The following is a 14182-nucleotide window of genomic DNA, read 5'->3' as shown; positions in this document are numbered from 1 at the left end:
AGGACTATGCAATGAAACAAACAGTTAAAAAGAGCCAAACAGATGTTCAGCCACACAATAACAGGGTTCAAGTGGAGCGGGGTGCCCCTAACTGACTAATAAACGGCCCCAAATGAGACTGCAATTAAATTTATACACTTGATTGCACTGCTGTCATGTCCAGTACGGTCTTATCGAACACCTGGGAACCATTTCCAAAAAACCTTGAAAAAAAGGGCAGGAAAGAAAGACAGCACAGACAGATGGGATTTTTTATGTTATGGAATAATTTAAAGAATATGCATACAAGGAGAAAAAAAAATTAAATTTAGTTTTTTAAAGGTTTGCAGTAACGTTTTATTTTACATTTCACATTACAGTTTACATTTTACAAAGGAAGTTGCTGGGAGAAAAAAATTGTCATTAATAAAACAATGTGACAGTAATTAATCACAAACCAAAAAAACCCAGTAGAATGTCCGATTAGTTATGCTAGTTCTATCAGCTATCAGTTTTATTCATCCAAAATAATCATTTTAGAGGAGTCTCAAAATTAAGTATATTTCTGATTCTTACATAAATATGTTAGACTAATTCAATGTGCATAGCTTTTTCAAGTCTAGAAAGCACTATTATGAAACAATTATTATAAAAACTCTAGGAAAACATACGCCTTAACATTTTTTCTTGCTTTATTGCATTAGCACTTAGATTAATCTGGTCATTTACTAAAGCCGTTAATGTTGGGTTAATGTGAGCAAATGAACTGAACAGAAGTTAAAGCAACTCAATTAACGCAAAAACATTTTCTCACATTTGCTTGCAGACAAATATTGTTGTTATAAGCCAAGAATAGTTCAGCTTCGCCATTTTTTTAATTGTTAGAAGTTGATTTAAAACCTATAAAACATGAAGGACAAAGTTTCCCACCAAGTAGATCAGTCATATTACCACAAAAGAGCAGGCAAACTTATTTTCCAACTACCAATATTTTTCATTTAAAAGAAGGGTTAATATCGAAGGAAAACTACATGCCCAGTCCTACCACAAAAAGGGGCATAAATTACTATTTTAGTGCCCTCATTCAATTATGTTTGCTAATTTTGTCAGCTTGTAAACCAATTATCCTGCAATCCTACCTTTTTCTTTAGTTACCTGGTTCACTGAGTAAGTAATGGCATTTTAACTTGATCAAATTAAGTATTTTCCCCAAAGTCACTGGCATGCAAATTGATTCAATATGTGGCATGGCAGAAAATGTTCATGTTAAAAAAAACGATCTGTGTTAAAAATGTTCGCTTTCTTCTGAATGATACAGCTCAGAAACAATTTGTACATTAAAAAGCCACTTTGCTCAGTCCATGGATTCGATCAGCACCCCCCCCCTCCCCCTTTTTTTATCTTTGACAGATGACTAACAATCATCATTATGGCTGAAATGGTTACCTGCAAGTCAGACCATAAATCTTGTTAAAATAACCAAAAACGTCTTACTGCAACCTGTCTCGAGTGCAGCCCATCTGCACGTAGTTACCACTGCACTCGCACAGATGGCCACCAAACGCTTTCAAAGTTGCCTCGTCCACACGTCTAACCTTACAAAGCAAACTAATTAACAGTAAACGCATCACGGAGGAAGAAGCCGTTTGAACGAAGTCATTTTTTGCCATGGCTCTAATGAGCAGTGCAAGCAAGACGGGAGCTCCGGGTGCCAGAGGTTGTTCCTGGAGCTCAAGGTTTACGGTCCTCTTAAAGAGCCAATTAAAACGTAAGGGCTACCTAGTGCCCTCAGCCTCTGTTACCGTGCCACAAGCTTTTAACAGCCGCCTTTGAAAGGCAGAGGGTGGAGGGGGTGGGACCCTAAGGTGGGGGTGTTAAGCATGTGTGAGTGAGGGTGGAGGCCTGAGTCACAGGTTTTACTAAGGTACAGTAGATGAGAAATTTCAAATGTTTAAAACTAATAAATCTTGATTTTAACAGTGGCACCACTAAACATGACAGGGAGAATAACACATTGTACACAAACCTATTATTCATGACCATAAATAAATTGTTATGAATAAATAAATTGTTCACTATCATTTTGGAAAATGTTTAATATGTAACCTTTATAATTTTTACATTCACTTAAAAAACAGGCCCCAGAGAAATGCTCTAACTCAGGAAACTCAAATCGCAAAAAGGAGGACAACTCCTTAGAAAGCTAATTACATAGAGCCAACAGGAAATGTGAAACAAGCCTGCTGCCAAAAGCAATAATACTTTCACTGTTTATTTCATTATTTATGAATTTGTTCAGACAGAAACAGGCCTAATAATAGCAATGCCAGTGAGAACCACTGGCATTCCAATTTTATCAATAACAGGTCCGGTGGCTAAGTTATTTAACGTGCAATTTCCACAGCTCACAAATACAAAATACAATTAATGTGTCCAATTCAATTCATTTATTTTTGTTCCAGGGATAAACAAACCTTACCAGATTCTCTGAGTTTCACAAGTAGGTAGTATATAATAAACTATGATGCTTTCCTAAACTGCCCTAAGAAGCAACAGAATTTAAAAAAAAAACTACAAGCCTAACCATTATGATCATAATAGACACTTTACATAAAACATATTGTACTGAAAAGTTTGAAATACTTTTCATTTAAAAGCAATACCAAGACCTAGTCCACAAAATGTGCAAAGATATTAACTTTGCATCATATTTGTTATCAAACAATCTCTTTGCTACCCACACTGCGAAAATTGAGTGTGTATTCATTACAACAATATTCCCTTGTCCCCCTTTCATCAGGAGCCAGTTTTGGGAGAAAAGAGGTGAAAGGGGAGAACCAGAGAAAGATAGAAAAACAGAAAGAAGCGGTTTCCGCATTTCGGTTTTACATTGACCGTAAGTAAGGCGTTTCCTCCTGTTCACCTCTCAAGAGCGAAAGCCCGCAGCCATATGTAAGCAATCACAGCAGAGACATTCTTTTAGCGTGTTTCCGTAGCAGAGCTACAGAGCGGGCCGAGGTAAACGTTAACACGTTGTGGGCTTGGAAATCCTCATGAGCTTGTCTCATTAGCAACTAATTGGCATGACTTGCCTCTGTCTTTTGTTCCACGTTGCATTTGTCTGTCTTTCGTCTTTGGCATCCCCCCACCCGTTGGGAAGAAGGGGAGTCAAGGGGTTTCGAGCACATATTTCAGAGCCGACTAGATGCAGCATGGGAGATGAATGCGTATTACTGTAACATAAACACTGCTGTCCCACGATTAACCTCACAAAGCAACTGAGTGCAAAACTGAACACTCATCCTGCCCCACCAAATAAGCCTGAAGATGTAAAAGGGGAGCGGCCTTTTATTGTGCTGCAACTTGACAAAGGCATAAATATCCTGCTGAAAAAATAAGGTTTGGCGTTGTCTACTCACCAAATGACATGCTCATTTAAACTTAATCACATTACAATTGAAAATGTAGAGTAGCCAGTCCACTTACTCATAAGTTTATAGAAGGTGTAATTAAGCCTCAAAACCTACCTGAATCCCATTAGAACATTGATAAAGCATAAAGGAAATACAAAACTTCCTGCTGTGCCACCATATCACCATAATATATTTCAGCAATATCACCACTACAGTCCACAGCTGCTTTTTGACAACTATCACTTTTAGTGGCATGAAGACACACAGTGACTAGCTGTGTCAGAAAATAATGCAAAGACCACAGCAAACACACTGTGGAAACTTCCTTTTCATTTTAAAAGTATCTACATTAATTGGAACCATGTTTACAATGATCTAACTGTTCTGCTGACGTAAAAAACAACATTATTCTTCTCTGCTTTCAAACAACTTAAATCAGCAATGAACTTGAAAGGACTGAGCTTGAAGAATAAAAATAAATGTAAAATAACTGTGTCAATGTCTTAACTTTAGCGTTTCAGGTAATCACTACTCACCAAAAACACATTTTGCCTCAAAAAGCCTCAAGGAGGTATGAGAAAGTTAGAAACAAATGGACAGTTTTAGATCTTGTTACTAAGTGGTATTGACACTGACTTCTCCTAGTCAACAGCCCAAAGAGGGTATTAACGACAGACATGCTCTCCTCTTAGAAACTGCCATTACATACAATGTGTAGCCAAAGTTCTTACTTGACAGCCTTTTCCACAAAAACAAGCTATTTTACATAAACCAGGTGCAAAAGATGAAACTTGTTGAAACAGATTTCAGTAAACTTTTAGGCATTGCTGCTGGATAGAAGGGTTAATGTAAAGACATGTGCAACACTCAAAGCAGCTTGGCTGGAGCAGATCGTGTGCATTCAACTAACATTTACAATATAACCAATGTTAAAGAACAAAACATTCCATGAGCTATAACTTTTTTTTTCCCAAACAGTTTTAAAGTTTTTATTATTTCTAGGAAATATCCTTGATAATACTAAACAACACTATTCACATTCAAACATGCTGTAGTAAACAACAGCTAATATTTCTACTGAAAACACTCATTATAGTGATTATAGACGGACTGTACAAGACAAGTACCACCACTAGTAGGGAAACAACATGATAATGCACATAAAGTGTATATATTATTTGACTCTGTGTGTGTGTGTGTGTGTGTGTGTGTGTGTGTGTGTGTGTGTGTGTGCAGATTGCGTTGAATGTGTAGGGTTTGCACGAGGAGCCTCATCTGTTCAATGGGCGCTAAGAGTTGACGGGGTGTCACAGCACCAGACAGTGATGGATGCACCACATTCCATACGCAACTCGGCCAATTGGACACATTAACAGGAGGCACCTGCCTTCCTCCTCTGTACAAATCTATTAAAAGATAACAGCAATGGCGGCTCCCGGTCTGCTCAGAAAATTACAGCACTGCCGGCACTGCACTAATAATTCACCACGGTATTGCTGTGCAAACAGCGCCATCGTGTGTTTAGGAAAATATTGATTGTCTTGTGACCCTAAGAAGTTTAAAACACTCAAACTGATTTGATATAGTATTAACTCAAATGCATCACATGTTTATATACATCGAGGCTGGCTTATAAATGTTAAAATGATCATGAGTTTAAATTATGTTTATTGTAATTGTTTTAGTTTGCTCTTTATGTTAATATTTTAAACAAGCATCATCTCTTTAAGTTTAAATACATTATAAGAATAATCTTTGGACATATTTTTGCATGCATATTTGAAACAATATATATAAAAATACAATATTGTTTACAACTGACTGCATGCTTTACAAAGAATATATGTATATGTATGTATATGTATGTATTTATATATATATATATATATATATATATATATATATACAGTCTATGTGTGTGTGTGTGTGTGTGTGTGTGTGTGTGTGTGTGTGTGTGTGTGTGTGTGTGTGTGTAGATTTGTATTTGTGTACAATATTCACAATTCTTATTGCATTAAGGGCAAGCTGTAGACTAGTGGTTAAGGTACTGGACTAGTAATCAGAAGGTTGCTGGTTCAAGCCTCACAGCTGCCAGGTTGCTGCTGTTGGGCCCCTGAGCAAGGCCCTTAACCCTCAAATGCTCAGACTGTATATACTGTAATGTCTGCTAAATGCTAAATTTGTAAATGTAAAAAATATTTAAGTTTCTTTTTAATTTCAATTAATTTTTTTGTACTTTTCTATACTTAAATTTTAAAAACATTTCTATTTTTGTATAAATATATATTTTTGTCTACTTTGTAGCTAATGTGGCTGAGCAGACACTAAAGCATTTCACTGCCAGTTGTACTGTGTATGACTATGTATGTGACAAATAAACCTTGATTTGATTTTGAAGAATAAATAATTTAGCATAATTTAGCTACACTTAGAAATTAAATTTAAGTCAGAGCACTTAAAATTAGAGCCTTCTATACTTGCAAACAACTAAAACTAGCAATGAAGTTCTATGTACACAAAAAAAGTGAAAAAGTGCTTAGTGCTTATCAAGTAGAAGTAATCACCACTGACCAGAAATAGATTTTGCACAGAAAGCAGAAATGTGGGTCAGACAAGCTTTAGGGACAAGGCAGAACTCTTAAATGGAGCTGAAACTGACTTTTCCTAGTAAACAGCCCCAACAAAGGCCAGACAGGGTGCACACCAACTTTATAACAATTGAAACAACAAGAAATAGAACTCCTGCCATAAATGGGGCAATGGTAGCTCAGTGGTCAAGGTAGTGGACTGGTGATCAGAAGGTTTGCAAGTTTCCGTTATAACTGCAAGTTGCTTTGAATAAAAGTGTCTGCTAAATGACAAAAATGTAAATAAACGCTCTTCTCACAACAAGAATCAGTGCGTATGAAAGGTTATAACCGATTATAGATTATACATTATACATGTCTTCCTGCCCTTTCCTAATGAACAAAAACATGTTTTAATGTGTGATGAATTAGGGCTACAAAGACTAACATGATTAGTTTATTTAATAAAGAAATTGTCACATCACAACTATTTAGCCAGTTTATGAATAATATTTAGTAGACACTTTAAATAAACACAAATCAAGCATTTCCTTTCACAATGTGAATTATGGGATTAAAATGCCCTTACACATTCGTTGCATAAGTATTTTAAATAATACAAACTTTATTTTAACACGGTCTACGGCCACAACAGTATGTAACCAACTAAAAGTGTGGTGCACAGTGGTACAATAGGTAGTGTGAGTGCTGCACAGCATCATGGGCCATGGGAACCTGGAGTCAAGAGCTTGCCTAGGGTCAGTGAAATGTCTTGCCTGAATTCCAGTGTTTGTTTGGGTTTCTTCTGGGTACCTGGATTTCCTTCCACCTTTAAAAAATGTGTGGAAGTTGGATGGGCTGCTTTTAACTGCCCCTAGGTGCGTTACTGTATTAGAGACAGTGTTATATGATTTCTTGCAAAAATGAGGCTCAGCTGTAGCACATGCAGATTTTTGAAAAAATCTAATTTTCTTGTAAATGTTCCAATGCTGCAGTCAGGATAGCAATGATAAAAGAATCACGCCACACAAAAACCAAACTCTCCAAGATGGCTGTAGGACCTAAAAAAGAAATAATTGCAGAAAAAATAGAAATCCTAAGAGGACCGAGTTTGGTCCTCTGGTTTAAAAATGCTATTTTTTCTTTGCCATAAATTTTTAGTTTTACACTGACAATAAGTGTTATGTAAAAATTGTTACATACCAAAAAACATTTTCTTTACTTATTATGAGTGCAATTTAGCTGTGTAATCTACTCCTTTTAATTACAAACATATAAAAATCACCACATATATTTTAGAGAATAATTTGCTGTGGCACTGTGAATTCTTATTGTATTGCGTGGAATCATTACTAAGCATCACCTCAATCACACATTAACCTCCTTCTAAAGAGAGACACTTTCTGATTAATGTGGAGATCAAGCCATGTTAAGTCCTGCTGAGTCGGCCAGATTTCATTTGCACATTTAAATGAAACACACCCACACCCAACTATCACTCCTAAATAATTCATCACTTCACTGTCCAGATGCATTTGCATGTCTGCAACTTAGCAAGAGAAGGGAAATTGGTTTTGTTTGGTTGCACATAAGACACTTTGTTCAGCTGCAAGCAGTTGCTACATCTTATAGATTAACTTTGGACTTCACAATATACTGTTAATAAATACAGTACTGGATCTTAATGTTCATGGTAGGTGAGTAATCTGACTGAACTTACACATTAGTGGCATGAAGTTATATCACTTATTTCATGGATGGAGGCTGGCCTAATATGATTTATTTAACAGTTTAATATGGCAAGGCATAACACAATGGCAACGTAGACATAGCTGATACATTTTAAATACCATACTTAACATTGCTAAGAAAGTGATCATTTTAAAATGTAACCTACATAAAGCCAAAAGCAAAAAATAAATAAACTAGCAATAACTTGCTACTGTGACAACTAATTTGGTCAATCAAACAAAACAAAACAAAACAGCAGGTAATACTGAGGTACACACTGTTTCTCAAATCACTGTGAGATGCCAAGAGCATGCATTGTGTATAAAGCAAGTATTAATTAAATTTTAAAAAATAAAGTATGAAAAATTCAGACAGTTCACTAAAAGCTGGCTGTAAATCTGACCACACATTTCAGTGGATGAGTTGGATTATCAAATATCAGAGTGACAATCCTTTTTACCATCATTGTCTTGACAGAAATATGATATGAGGAACTGCTGTGTCACATCACTTAGCATGATTTACCCTGTGTCACCAGGCACCATTTTAATCAATCAAACATGTCACTTTTTTACTGTAATGATCTTAAGGCAGAGGGAACTGGTGTTAAGTGGATGAAGAAAGGCTTATCTGCAACTTGATTTATGATGGTGCTACCCAAACGTACATGGGGTTCCATCTTCTACCTAGAAACACAGACTATATTAAATTGGCTAATAGGTAATGTAGACAGTCCTTTAAGCCAGAGGAGGATGTGACACTTCCTTTTTATGCATGTAAAGACAAGTCACTCTATATGTTTATATAAAACCCTTCTTTCATCACCCACAACTACAAACTTCTACTTTCCTATTTATTACTTCTGGTGCAACTGCTTTGCCCAGTTGTACACTGGAGCACTAAGCTGCACTGTACTACAATGGATTCTGACCCCTTAACTTATTGCATACTTTGTGTAGAGAATTTAGATTTTTTTTTTTAATAGAAAATCTACAACTAATCTAAACTAACTTTTACCTTTGAGGCAAAGGTCATATTTTGTTGCCAATGCTTAACAATTTCTAGAGTTTAAACCACATGTAACACTTTAATACTGTGTTCATTATCAGAGAAAAAAGTTGTAAGTAAAGTACTTTAAATTAAAATTGCCCTTGTCATAGCATGTACTGTTGAGTATGCATGTCACCTATCCATAAAGATGATCAACAAATAAGTAATTAAGACCACCAGGTTGCAAGCATCTATCTGGAAAACATCTGCTTTAGCCCAGGTAAAAGTAATACATGCTGATTTCACAACTATCTCTTATTAGCATTCTTACCAAAAATAAAATAAATAAAAGCATCCAGAGACTCTACGGTAGATAAGAATGACTGAAAAACCGATACAAAGTCCAAGTTTTTATAAAGTACTTGATGAACTTTGTATCACATGCAAAATTCATCAATATTTGCTCACCCAATGTTTATGCCCTCTATACTAATTACAGTTTGCCCTCAAAAGCCCCACTGGTCGCTGTATTCACAGCTTCATTTATGGCTAGACAGAGTTATTATGCTTTTATTCCCAAGGAGAAAGTATTGGAATTTTCTAAAAGAGCAAACCCATAGGTTACCTATTACAAAATGATACACAATCAATAGCTAATTTCTCAGCATTGATTACCACTTCGACATTTAGCATGCAGCCTCTGGCCAGTGTGTGAGTGTGTGTACAGTCTATACGTGTCTATGATGCGGCCCTGTGAGTGCTACATTCATCGATCTCACGCAAAAGACTAAAAACATCAAACTGTTCATTAATCTTGATAAAGACCGCTTCTGACCACAGCTGTCTTTCCTTTCGTTAGCAAGGATGTAGACCACCAACATTATTATTGTGCATGTTTTTCATTTCACAGGACTCGACACTTTCATTTTAGAAAATCATTTAAAATGGCTCGTAGCCTATTTGAGCTGAATTGGAGTTTTACAATATCTGTTATTTTAAATAAAGAATAAATGAAAAAAACACTTTAAAGTTGTACAGAGAAATTAGCTTTTAGATAATACCTGTGTTTCACATCAGTTTAGATCACAAGTCTTTCAAACATGTATACATTTGTCCTTTACAGGGTGGACATCCTGGGTCAGAGACTTCATTAAAATTTTCTAGTCAATGCTACACTGTATGCCTGAGCTTGACCAAAATGTCCCTTACATAATAAAATATGAAAATTTTCATTTTCAAAAAGTTCAGCACTCAATCCCAGGAATGACCCAGCTATGTACAGGTACTCTGGTTTACATATCTCACAATGATAACATATGAATTGGAATTTATAAATAAATTAACAGCTTTTTAAAAGATGCATAAGCGTCCAATATGTAAACAATGCTGCTTTTGATTGGTGGTGGGGAAAAAGGGATTTTAAACTTCACCAGGTGCATGCTAGGAGGTCTAATAATAATGTGTGCTATGAACTTACACAAGTAACCTGTCAGTTTCAGTTTTACCTGATTTACTGAGGTAAGATAACTTATCAGCTGTATTTAGTGTGCTATGAGAAAAGCAACGTTTCTTTTTCTAGTTTTTGCCTATCTACAACTTCCTTTCAATAAATCACAAGCACAAAATCATATTCCACTGACGTTTATAGTCCCCTTCTGTATACAGTGTGTATATCTGCTAGCTACACCTAATATCAAACTAATAGATGTGCGGGTTTGGATTTCTAATTGGTAGGAACCACAAGTGCATTTTGCTGGTAGAGTTTGAGCCCCTTTGCCCCTTAAAGAGGAGTATGTTTAACTGGTGTGTCAAAACACCAATTAAGAAGGATATATTTTGAAAGAGTGTTCTCCAATTTCTTAATTGTAGCTCCACAGACTTCTATGCTAAGGTCCAATAAAGCTTTAGTTTTTCTTGTTTGTAATTTACTTTCGAATAACTGCTTTAAATAACCACATAAACAATTCAACTCTTTCAGTGACCCAACAGAATTCACACTGGTTTTCTACATGCTCACACACCATCAGGCTGATTAATGACAGAATGAATCTATTTTGCATATTATACTCCTGTAAAGACAGACTAGGTGACAATTATGTGGCCACCAGATGGAGACATTGTCCTAACCTCCATATAGTGCCCCATTTAAACGCTTACTAAAACGGGCTGTACATCTCCCAAACTTACTATCACGCTTGGTTTTGAAAGCATTATTACTTTTCCTTTGGCATAGGAAAAAGGTTTAGACTTGGGATGACTATGATTAACCCGTTTGCCGAGAACCGACAAAGTTACTTGACGCTTGACTCTTAATAGAGAGAAACACGCCTCGAGTGCGCATGCGCCAGATCTATGTCTAGCAGTTTTCCAAGTTTCCAACCAAAACAAGAAAACTCTACATTTATATGATTAAAGTAATGAACGGCGGAACTGCCACGCATTAAAATCTCATACGGAGAAGCTGTTTTATGTCAGTAAGAAGTGTCACTGCATGTTAAACTCTGCACAGGTGCTTCTGAGCATTTACAACTTGATGTTTGTTGTTTACAAAATGATTTGGATATTCTGCATGCTGTCCCAGTATAAAGGTAAATAGTGCTTATCGCCTTATAATAACTACAATAAAGTTGTCAGGAAAAGCTTAAATGTATCGACTGCATATTTATTTAGTATGATTTGCATGTGTAGTTAGCATTTGTAATTAACAGTTCAATACAGACTGTATAAAATCTACATTCTTTCTGATCTACACTCCTCTACATTGTCACCTTCATATTACACTGTTTTACATTTACATTTTCGGCATTTAGCAGACGGCTTTATCCAAAGCGACCTACAATACAGTTACAGTAAACAGTCTGAGCAACTGAGGGTTAAGGGCCCAACAGCAGCAACCTTGAACCAGTGACATTCTGGTTACTAGTCCAGCACCTTAACCACTAGGCTACAGCATGCCTTAATCAATAAAACATTATATAAAGCTCAGCGATGTGTTTATGTTTTGATGGAATACTATAAGGTTCCTAGTTCATATTAATTTAACAATTCGCAGAGTAACACTGCTGAAAACTGGCTAACACGTTGTTAATCTAACCAACAAGCTTAATTACAAGTCCTATCAAAAATGATTCATGTACAAAACACTATGACCGTCTCGGTGTGCATGTTTTTAGTGCAATTTTTGTTCTAAATACATTTCGGTAATCAAAGGGAAAGTATTACAACATGAGTGTGGACAACACGGTTACTTGAGGATAACAAATACATTTAAAATTTATCTTAAGTTATGATTAATACGACCGTTATTAAAGACTAGATACAAAATAGAACCCACTATATTTACCTACCCAGTGCCCACGGAATCGGTTCTATTGGGCAAATTTGAACCCTGAAATTTCGGAATCGATTCCCACTAAGGTAAAACGAAATTCAGAGAATCAAGTCAAGGAGTCGATTCCACATAATACACATCTCGATTCTTTATTTTGATGGGACTCCGCAAACTTAGCGAAATTCGCACTTCTAGTTCATATTAATTTTCTAAACATTCGCAAACAAACACAGTATGTGTGCTTTGCTGAAGGCTGACGACAGATAATAAACAAGAAAAAGGCTAACATGTTGTTAATCTAGCCAATTAGCTTAATAACGAATCTAACCAAAAAGGCTTCATGTACAAAACAATATGACTGTCTGGGTGTGCATGTGTTTAGTAAAAATCCTGTACTAAATACATTTTGGTAATCAAAGGTAAAGTATTACAACATGAGTGTGGACAACACGATCAATTGAGGATAACAAATACATTTAAAATGTATCTTAAGTTACGATAAATACGGACGTTATTACAGACTAAAAAAAAAAAAAATAGCACCCACTATATTTACCTACCCAGTGCCCACGGAGTCGGATTTATTGGGTAAATTAGAACCCTGAAATTTCGGAATCGATTCCTACTAAGGTCAAATGAAATTCAGAGAATCAATTAAGGGAGTCGATTCCAAAAGACACACATCTCGATTCTTTATTTTGATAGGACTCTGTAAAGTCGCCGGTTATCCGAAAACTTTGCACTTCTAGTTCATATTAATCTTCTTAACAATTCGCAGACTAACACAGTCTGTGTGCTTTGCTGAAGGCTGATAACAGATAATAAACAAGAAAAGGCTAACGTGTTGTTAATTTAGCCAACAAGCTTAAATACAAAGTCCAATCAAAAATGCTTCATGTACAAAACACTGACTGTTTGGGTAAGCATGTTTTTAGTAAAAAATCAATGGGAAAGTATTAGGGAAAGTGTGGACAACACGGTCAAATGAAAATAACAAATAAACTTAATATTTATCTTAAGTTATCATAAATACCGACGTTATTAAAAACTAAATACAAAAACAGTGTCCACGGAGTCGGTTCCATTGGGTAAATTTGAACCTTGAAATTTCGGAATCGATTCCAAATAAGGTCAAAAGAAATTCAGAGAATCAATTAAGGGAGTCGGTTCCAAATGACACACATCTCGATTCTTTGTTACATAAACGACAGCGCAATAAAATGCAAGTCTTGTAAGATAAACGTATTAAAATAAAGTAATGTAAAATCACAGTGTCCCATAATGCTAACATTTTCTATCTAATATTAGTTCTCTAAACAGGATTATTGACGTGAACGTGTATGAACTTAACCAATCAGTATGTAATGTATCGAACACTGACCTGACTAAACAAGGTTTTGCTTATAAAACACGTATGGCCACACAAGTTGTGCCTTTATACTTTAATAACTTTAAACAAACTAAAAACAATATATTTGTGATCGTCTTTCCCACTCATAGTGTTGTGCTGCTAACAAACAAGTAACATCTCGGCTAAGTTTAAGGTGCTAGTTAGCTAGGTCAGCTTATTACAGTATTTAATAAAAATATGTTGTAATTAACAACTAATTGCTGCCTGGTAGAAAAACGGAGAACAGTTTTTACATTTTGGTAATTGGTTGATTTCTTTATAAATAAAAACGCACTAAACTGCACCATAAATGAAATCCTTAGCTAGGTTGAGGAGTCGGTGAAAACAACATATAACATCACTAGTAACAAATATAACCAGTTTTCTTAGTAGAATATAGAAACTAACAAAAATAATTTATTAACTTTCATACCTGAATTTGTCCCAACAGTAAGGTTATGTCTGCAGTAATGTTTATTCTCTCGGTGTTACTGTGAGTGGGGCGACATGTTTGTTTGGGCGACTCATGATAGTGAGTGTTGTACTTGTATGTATGTATCAGGTGTACAAATACCAATCATGTATTGGTTTATTGTCTTGGGGAAATATGGAAAATTCTGTATGTGCACACATTTACGTCTATTGCTTTAGGGTAACTAAAAAAATATTTAAAAGCAAGTTCTACTGTATTTTAGGAATTACAACCTATTATTTGAACACATCCACTATTATAATGTGCTTACACAGAAAAAAACTGTAGCTGAAAACCTGCAAAACCTGT

This window comes from Trichomycterus rosablanca, chromosome 21 (assembly GCF_030014385.1).
Source record: "Trichomycterus rosablanca isolate fTriRos1 chromosome 21, fTriRos1.hap1, whole genome shotgun sequence".
Lineage (NCBI taxonomy): Eukaryota > Metazoa > Chordata > Actinopteri > Siluriformes > Trichomycteridae > Trichomycterus > Trichomycterus rosablanca.
The sequence above is the reverse complement of the archived record's forward strand: the minus strand, read 5'-3'. Positions refer to the sequence as shown.